The following is a 10,337-nucleotide window of genomic DNA, read 5'->3' as shown; positions in this document are numbered from 1 at the left end:
GTCCAATTCCGAGAATATTTCGTTACTAGGATTTCCGAAACCAAAAACAGCGAGAAAACGAGAGCTGGCACTTCGGCATCTTGTTAATAGGTTAGTTCCAGAAAATGCACGAATATGACATAAAGTGTGCATAAAACATGTAGGTATCATCAATAATATGGCATAGAACATAAGAAATTATCGATACGTCGGAGACGTATCAGACACTTCATACCAACCAATATGGTACTAATACCCAAGAATTTCATTGTGTGACCTAACTAGGAATACAACCATAACATGTATATCATTTATATACACCCGAGCTAGACTTTCTAGTCTTTTCTTTCTTTCTGCCAATAATCTTTTGTAGTTTCTCTTTTAGCTTGCCTCATTATTCAGAAAAAACACTTCATCTTTAATAACTTCTAAGTTTGTTGGTCAAATACCAATAACCTTGAGGTTCTTACTTTGAAGTTGATCATCATATGACAAGTGTTCTAGATTTCACTATTAGTAACTTTGTAATATGATGAACAATTTCACTCATAATTTTAGCCATCAATTCATGATGACTTTCTGAGACCATTCTGTACATGCTAGGCTCATAAAGTTTAACCTTAGTATTCGCATGTGCAAATCTGGCTTGCACCCGTTGTAAGCACACGCAGAATATATGACACCCGATCATCACGTGATGCTTCGAAACAACGAGTCTTAGCAATGGTGCATACTAAGGACAATCACTTCATGGATATGCGAATATCGTTAGTGCCCCAATAGTTGGAGGATTGGGACGCCTTGCGTCTTCAACCTTCGTACATTCCCATAAAACTTATGAGTTTATGTAGTCTCACCAAATTATACTCTATCATCTTGCAATAAGGTTTTAGATATCACATATATCTCATACCTTGATTATTTCTGAAAACCAAATTTTCAGCTCCTTACTTTTCAAACAGGTTTGAACTTCAAGTTTCACGGAGACAAGATAACTTTAGGTACTAATTGAAACCACAACTCTTTGAATCAACAATGTGAGGTTTACTAAAATTTTGCAATAAGACTTAATCATTTCTTGATTCTTTAACAATACGGTACCAGTCCGTAAAGTTTCTTGTCAGACTTTAACAGTATTTCTATCTCAATTACAAGACTAGCGCATGGTAGAAAACGGATGCCAATACTACAAAATTAATTAAAAATACTACTTAGACTATGTTTATGATAATTAGTTCATGTTTTAATCTAATTACTAATGAACTCCCACTTAATACAACATCCCTCATAGTTGTTAAGTGGTACACGATCCAAATCCACTACACCAAAACCGATCATCACGTGAGATGATGTAGCTTCAATGGCGAACATCAACATGTTGATCATATCATCCATATGACTCGTGTTCAACCTTTCGGTTTCCGTTGTCCCGAGGCCATGTACGTACATGCTAGGCTCGTCAAGCAAACCCAAGTATTCCGCGTGTGCAACATGGCTTACACCCGTTGTATGTGAACGTTGAGTCTATCACATCCGATCATCACGAGATGCTTCGAAACGACGAACTATATCAACGGTGCATACGAGGGAGAACACTTTATTATCTTGATATTAATGTGAGGGATCATCTTATAATGCTACCGTCGCGTTCTAAGCAAAATAAGATGCATAAAGTATTAACATCACATGCAATTCATATGTGATATGATATGGCCCTTTAGTCTTTGCGCCTTCGATCTTCATCTCCAAAGCACGGACATGATCTCCATCATCAACGGGCATGATCTCCATCATCGTCGGCGTAGCGTCAAAGTCCATGGCGCCGTCTTCATGGTTGTTCACCTCATGTAGCAACTATTACAACTACTTTGAAATACTACTCAACATGAAATTTAAAGACAACCATAAGTCTCCTGCCGGTTGCCACAATACAATAATTGTGGTGACCCAGCATACCACTGCATGGTGTAGTATGCAAGTCTGATATAACACCAATGAAACACCGTTCCACTAGTATTATATCGCTCAGAGTGGTACAACAGAAACGCGGGTCCAAGGCATGTCTATAGAATTACACACAGACTCTTTACAAAGGATCAACACAGCCTCCTACTTTACAATGAGGTAAAACTGCAAATAAACTCCAGAAGAACAACTCGTAGACTAGTCTTATCACGAACTCTATTTGAAGAGTATTTATCTAGCTACAGAGGCTAAGAATAGATTCTAGCTAAATAGGAGCTAGGTTTAGGAAGCTAGTTCCCTTCTATTGCTAATCTAGGTTTTATCCTTGTTGGATGAGGTGTTTGACTCTTCTGACAGGTTCCTGTCCCTTGAAGTAGTTGTTGACTCCTCGGCCTTTCAGTTGCACTGTAGATCCTCCTTCGATGCCTCCATATCTAAGCAGGGGATTGATGGCGTGTAACTCACACGTTCGTTGGGAACCCCAAGAGGAAGGTATGATGCGCACATCAACAAGTTTTCCCTCAGAAAGAAACCAAGGTTTATCGAACCAGGAGGAGCCAAGAAGCACGTTGAAGGTTGATGGCGGCGGGATGTAGTGCGGCGCAACACCGGAGATTCCGGCGCCAACGTGGAACCTGCACAACACAACCAAAGTACTTTGCCCCAACGAAACGAGTGAGGTTGTCAATCTCACCGGCTTGTCTGTAACAAAGGGTTAACCGTATTGTGTGGAAGATGATTGTTTGCGAGAAAACAAGTAAAGAACAAGTATTGCAACAGATTTGTATTTCGAGTATAAAAGAATGGACCGGGGTCCACAGTTCACTAGAGGTGTCTCTCCCATAAGATAAAAGCATGTTGGGTGAACAAATTACAGTCGGGCAATTGACAAATAGAGAGGGCATAACAATGCGCATACATGTCATGATAAGTACAGTGAGATTTAATTGGGCATTACGACAAAGTACATAGACCGCCATCCAGCTGCATCTATGCCTAAAAAGTCCACCTTCAGGTTATCATCCGAACCCCTTCCAGTATTAAGTTGCAAAGCAACAGACAATTGCATTAAGTATGGTGCGTAATGTAATCAACAACTACATCCTTAGACATAGCATCAATGTTTTATCCCTAGTGGCAACAAGCACATCGACAACCTTAGAACTTTCGTCACCGTCCCGAGATATCAATGGAGGCATGAACCCACTATCGAGCATAAATACTCCCTCTTGGAGTTAAGAGCAAAAACTTGGCTAGAGCCTCTACTAATAACGGAGAGCATGCAAGATCATAAACAACACATAGGTAATAACTTGATAATTAACATAACATGGTATTCTCTATCCATCGGATCCCGACAAACACAACATATAGTATTACAAATAGATGATCTTGATCATGTTAGGCAGCTCACAAGATCCAACAATGAAGCACAATGAGGAGAAGACAACCATCTAGCTACTGCTATGGACCCATAGTCCAGGGGTGAACTACTCACTCATCACTCCGGAGGCGACCATGGCGGTGAAGAGTCCTCCGGGAGATGAATCCCCTCTCCGGCAGGGTGCCGGAGGAGATCTCCGTAATCCCCGAGATGGGATTGGAGGCGGCGGCGTCTCGATAAGGTTTTCGTATCGTGGCTCTCGCATGCGGGGGTTTCGCGACGGAGGCTTTAAGTAGGCGGAAGGGCAACGCGGGGGGCCACACGAGGGCCCCACGCCATAGGTTGGCGCGGTCAGGGCCTGGGCCGCGCCGCCCTATGGTGGCGGCGCCTCGTGGCCCCACTTCGACTCCTCTTCGGTCTTCTGGAAGCTTCGTGGCAAAATAGGACCCTGGGCGTTGATTTCGTCCAATTCCGAGAATATTTCGTTACTAGGATTTCTGAAACCAAAAACAGCTGAAACAAAGAAGCGGCTCTTCGGCATCTTGTTAATAGGTTAGTTCCGGAAAATGCACGAATATGACATAAAGTGTGCATAAAACATGTAGATATCATCAATAATGTGGCATGGAACATAAGAAATTATCGATACGTCGGAGACGTATCAGCATCCCCAAGCTTAGTTCTGCTCGTCCCGAGCGGGTAAAACGATAACAAAGATAATTTCGAAGTGACATGCCATCATAACCTTGATCATACTATTTGTAAACATATTTAATGAATGCAGCGATCAAAACAATGGTAATGACATGAGTAAACAAGTGAATCATAAAGCAAAGACTTTTCATGAATAGTACTTCAAGACAGGCATCAATAAGTCTTGCATAAGAGTTAACTCATAAAGCAATAAATCAAAGTAAAGGTATTGAAGAAACACAATGGAAGATTAAGTTTCAGCGGTTGCTTTCAACTTGTAACATGCATATCTCATGGATAATTGTCAACATAGAGTAATATAACAAGTGCAATATGCAAGTATGTAGGAATCAATGCACGATTCACACAAGTGTTTGCTTCTTGAGGTGGAGAGAGATAGGTGAACTGACTCAACATAAAAGTAAAAAGAATGGTCCTTCAAAGAGGAAAGCATCGATTGCTATATTTGTGCTAGAGCTTTTATTTTGAAAACATGAAACAATTTTGTCAACGGTAGTAATAAAGCGTATGAGTTATGTAAATTATATCTTACAAGTTGCAAGCCTCATGCATAGTGTACTAATAGTGCCCGCACCTTGTCCTAATTAGCTTGGACTACCGGATCATCGCAATACACATGTTTTAACCAAGTGTCACAATGGGGTACCTCCATGCCGCCTGTACAAAGGTCTAAGGAGAAAGCTCGCATTTTGGATTTCTCGCTTTTGATTATTCTCAACTTAGACATCCATACCGGGACAACATGGACAACGAGATAATGGACTCCTCTTAAATGCATAAGCATGTGGCAACAATTATTATTCTCATATGAGATTGAGGATATATGTCCAAAACTGAAACTTCCACCATGAATCATGGCTTTAGTTAGCGGCCCAATGTTCTTCTCTAACAATATGCATGCTCCAACCATTAAGGTGGTAGATCTCTCTTACTTCGGACAAGACGGACATGCATAGCAACTCACATGATATTCAACAAAGAATAGTTGATGGCGTCCCCGGAAACATGGTTATCGCACAACAAGCAACTTAATAAGAGATAAAGTGCATAAGTACATATTCAATACCACAATAGTTTTTAAGCTATTTGTCCCATGAGCTATATATTGCAAAGGTGAATGATGGAATTTTAAAGGTAGCACTCAAGCAATTTACTTTGGAATGGCGGATAAATACCATGTAGTAGGTAGGTATGGTGGACACAAATGGCATAGTGGTTGGCTCAAGGATTTTGGATGCATGAGAAGTATTCCCTCTCGATACAAGGTTTAGGCTAGCAAGGTTATTTGAAACAAACACAAGGATGAACGGTGCAGCAAAACTCACATAAAAGACATATTGTAAACATTATAAGACTCTACACCGTCTTCCTTGTTGTTCAAAACTCAATACTAGATATTATCTAGACTATAGAGAAACCAAATATGCAAACCAAATTAGCAAGCTCTAAGTGTTTCTTCATTAATGGGTGCAAAGTATATGATGCAAGAGCTTAAACATGAGCACAACAATTGCCAAGTATCAAATTATCCAAGACATTTTAGAATTACTACATGTAGCATTTTCCAATTCCAACCATATAACAATTTAACGAAGAAGAAACTTCGCCATGAATACTATGAGTAGAGCCTAAGGACATACTTGTCCATATGCTACAGCGGAGCGTGTCTCTCTCCCATACGGTGAATGCTAGGATCCATTTTATTCAAACAAAACAAAAACAAAAACAAACCGACGCTCCAAGCAAAGTGCATAAGATGTGACGGAATAAAAATATAGTTTCGAGGGAGGAACCTCGATAATGTTGTCGATGAAGAAGGGGATGCCTTGGGCATCCCCAAGCTTAGACGCTTGAGTCTTCTTAGAATATGCAGGGGTGAACCACCGGGGCATCCCCAAGCTTAGAGCTTTCACTCTCCTTGATCATGTTGTACATACTCCTCTCTTGATCCTTGAAAACTTCCTCCACACCAAACTCGAAACAACTCATTAGAGGGTTAGTGTACAATAAAAATTAACATGTTCAGAGGTGACACAATCATTCTTAACACTTCTGGACATTGCATAAAGCTACTTGGACATTAATGGATCAAAGAAATTCATCCAACATAGCAAAAGAGGCAATGCGAAATAAAAGGCAGAATCTGTCAAAACAGAACAGTCCGTAAAGATGGATTTTATTGAGGCACCAGACTTGCTCAAATGAAAATGCCCAAATTGAATGAAAGTTGCGTACATATCTGAGGATCACTCACGTAAATTGGCTTAATTTCTGAGTTACATACAGAGAATTAGACCCAGATTCGTGACAGCAAAGAAATGCGTTTTCGTGCAGGTAATCCAAATCTAGTATTTACTTTACTATCAAAGACTTTACTTGGCACAACAAAACTCAAAACTAAGATAAGGAGAGGTTGCTACAGTAGTAAACAACTTCCAAGACTCAAATATAAAACAAAAATACTGTAGTAAAAACATGGGTTGTCTCCCATAAGCGCTTTTCTTTAACGCCTTTCAGCTAGGCGCGAAAGTGTATATCAAGTATTATCAAAGGGTGGTGCATCTACAAGCGGGGTTTGGAGTTTTCTCAACCAAGCATAGTATATTGGATACATAAGTTTCAGCGTCTCCCTTTTCATTAGTCTTGGGCTTGCTACTCTCATTGAACAAATTTTCAGGAACAAGCCAAGCATAGTTATTTTCTAGTGCATCATTCATAGCTAGGAGTTTACATGGTATTGGTGCTTTGATCTCCACCATCATTAATATTATTAGTGTACCTTATTCTATCCATGTCCATTTTTTCAAGGAGACCAACAAAATTAGTATGAGAACCAAGCATATTAAATTTAGCAAAGACCTTTCTAGCCTCTCTTGCTAGACCACCAAATTCTCTAAGAAGGGTTTCTAAAACAAAATCTTTCTTTTCCCCCACTTCCATATCACCAAGTGTAAGAAACATGTGTTGGATTATAGGATTGAGATTAACAAATTTAGTTTCCAACATGCGAACTAAAGCGACGAGCGAGCAATTTCATAAGTAGGAGCAAGTTCTACCAAGTGTCTATCTTCAAAATCTTCAACGGTACTAACACGATTGAAAAATTATTCTATATTGTTTCTCCCAATTATAGACCCGCGTCCTACCGGTATGTCTTTTGTGGTAAAATTAAAAGGAAACATGATGAATCAAGTAAAGTAAATGCAAGTAACTAATTTTTTTGTGTTTTTGATATAGAGTGCAAGATAGTAAATAAAGTAAAGCTAGCAACTAATTTTTTTGTGTTTTGATATAATGCAGCAAACAAAGTAGTAAATAAAATAAAGCAAGACAAAAACAAAGTAAAGAGGTTGGGAAGTGGAGACTCCCCTTGCGGCGTGTCTTGATCTCCCCGACAACGGCGCCGGAAAAAGAGCTTGATGGCGTGTAACTCACACGTTCGTTGGGAACCCCAAGAGGAAGGTATGATGCGCACAGCAACAAGTTTTCCCTCGAAAAGAAACCAAGGTTTATCGAACCGGGAGGAGCGAAGAAGCACGTTGAAGGTTGATGGGGGCGGGATGTAGTGCGGCGCAACACTAGAGATTCGGGCGCCAACGTGGAACCCGCACAACACAACCAAAGTACTTTGCCCCAACGAAACAGTTGAGGTTGTCAATCTCACCGGCTTGCTGTAACAAAGGGTTAACCGTATTGTGTGGAAGATGATTGTTTGCGGAGAAAACGAGTAAAGAACAAGTATTGCAGCAGATTTGTATTTCAGGTATAAAAGAATGGACCGGGGTCCACAGTTCACTAGAGGTGTCTCTCCCATAAGATAAAAGCATGTTGGGTGAACAAATTACGATCGGGCAATTGACAAATAGAGAGGGCATAACAATGCACATACATGTCATGATAAGTACGAGTGAGATTTAATTGGGCATTACGACAAAGTACATAGACCGCCATCCATTCGCATCTATGACTAAAAAGTCCACCTTCGAGTTATCATCCGAACCCCTTCCAGGTATTAACTTGCAAAGCAACGAGACAATTGCATTAAGTATGGTGCGTAATGTAATCAACAACTACATCCTTAGACATAGCATCAATGTTTTATCCCTAGTGGCAACAAGCACATCCACAACCTTAGAACTTTTCGTCACTCGTCCCGAGATATCAATGGAGGCATGAACCCACTATCGAGCATAAATACTCCCTCTTGGAGTTATGAGCAAAAACTTGGCCAGAGCCTCTACTAATAACGGAGAGCATGCAAGATCATAAACAACACATAGGTAATAACTTGATAATTAACATAACATGGTATTCTCTATCTATCGGATCCCGACAAACACAACATATAGTATTACAGATAGATGATCTTGATCATGTTAGGCAGCTCACAAGATCCAACAATGAAGCACAATGAGGAGAAGACAACCATCTAGCTACTGCTATGGACCCATAGTCCGGGGGTGAACTACTCACTCATCACTCCGGAGGCGACCATGGCGGTGAAGAGTCCTCCGGGAGATGAATCCCTCTCCCGGCAGGGTGCCGGAGGAGATCTCCGCGAATCCCCCGAGATGGGATTGGCGGCGGCGGCGTCTCGGTAAGGTTTTCCGTATCGTGGCTCTCGCATGCGGGGGTTTCGCGACGGAGGCTTTAAGTAGGCGGAAGGGCAACGCGGGGGCCACACGAGGGCCCCACGCCATAGGTCGGCGCGGTCGGGGCCGGGCCGCGCCGCCCTATGGTGGCGGCGCCTCGTGGCCCCACTTCGACTCCTCTTCGGTCTTCCGGAAGCTTCGTGGCAAAATAGGACCCCGGGCGTTGATTTCGTCCAATTCCGAGAATATTTCGTTACTAGGATTTCTGAAACCAAAAACAGCAGAAAACGAAGAATCGGCTCTTCGGCATCTTGTTAATAGGTTAGTTCCAGAAAATGCACGAATATGACATAAAGTGTGCATAAAACATGTAGATATCATCAATAATGTGGCATGGAACATAAGAAATTATCGATACGTAGGAGACGTATCAGGGATTTAAGAGTGGGATGAGTACGAGCGTACTCAACAAGTTCATTATAGGAAAGAGGTGTTTAATGCACTAGCTACGGCATTAGACCAGAAAGTCTAATACCAATGCAGGTTTTCATAATCATTTCTTCAAAAGGTTGCTTTTATTCAGAAGAACTATGTCCGTCAGCCTTCACCGGTTTACTAGAACTTCATGGAGCTCCTTTCCGGCCGCGTTCGCAGTTCCATAACCCGGAACAAGGAGTGACATGTCACGGTTCTTTACACTCTGCAGAGGTGTGTTGCTTTACCCATAAGAGATCTTAACCTTGGTGCCAACCGGGTTGCATGCCCGTTCACACTTCCTATGGTGTGAGGCCCGGATAAGGTCATAGCCAATCATATTCCTCCGCTACCTCGCACACCCACCCTTTTGTAAGATTGTCTTCCCCTATATCTATGGTGAGACCGACCCAGGCATTTGTTCTCCCCTATACCAATTAAGGTAGACCGTTCGAACAATTTTTATATGCCCCGCCCTATCAACCATAGATAGACCGTTCGGACACCTTACAATCCATCATAGACCGCATTACCGTGGGGACTTTAGGCTTCCCAGCCTACCGCTTGTCCCTCGAGATACAAGTTCTACGGCAAGCGCATCCGTTGATGTACAAGAGGTGGAAATACGATTGACTATTCCGTCCCACTCCGGATCTTATGGTTAACACGGGTATTACGGCACAAGAATCACTCGGACGACATTTGTTGTTTAATCCTAGATGGATATAAACCCTTGCAATGGAACCTCCACCATATCAACACAATCCATGGTTCCATTGCCAACCACATAGTCATATTCATAGTTATGAAAGTAGTGGTTTTGGTTTTTATGCAATAGTGGTAATCATAGTACTTTGCAAGTAATTTGATAAAGATACTCAAATGACATGAGCAAGCGATGAACTTGCCTTTCTTGACTGCAAGATTATGCGAGGCAAGGTCTTCGATACGCAATAACTCCAAATTCTGAAATAGCATCATCGTCCGGTAAGGACGAAGTTTAAAAGATTGGCAAGGATGCAATAATGCATAAGTATGAGATGCATTCGCTCTAAGCGTGGCCTACCCCCGATGATTTATGATCAGTGAGTTATAATGATTGGTTCAGGGTGTGTTGCACTTTTAGAGTGATTCACATACAAGGTTCTTATTCGAGTGTGATTACTTGGTATCATGAACAGGTAGGTAATAAAGCATAGTGATCAATTGAGCACACAAAGACTGATAAT

This window comes from Lolium rigidum, chromosome 7 (genome assembly GCF_022539505.1).
Source record: "Lolium rigidum isolate FL_2022 chromosome 7, APGP_CSIRO_Lrig_0.1, whole genome shotgun sequence".
Classification (NCBI taxonomy): Eukaryota; Viridiplantae; Streptophyta; class Magnoliopsida; order Poales; family Poaceae; genus Lolium; species Lolium rigidum.
The sequence above is the reverse complement of the archived record's forward strand: the minus strand, read 5'-3'. Positions refer to the sequence as shown.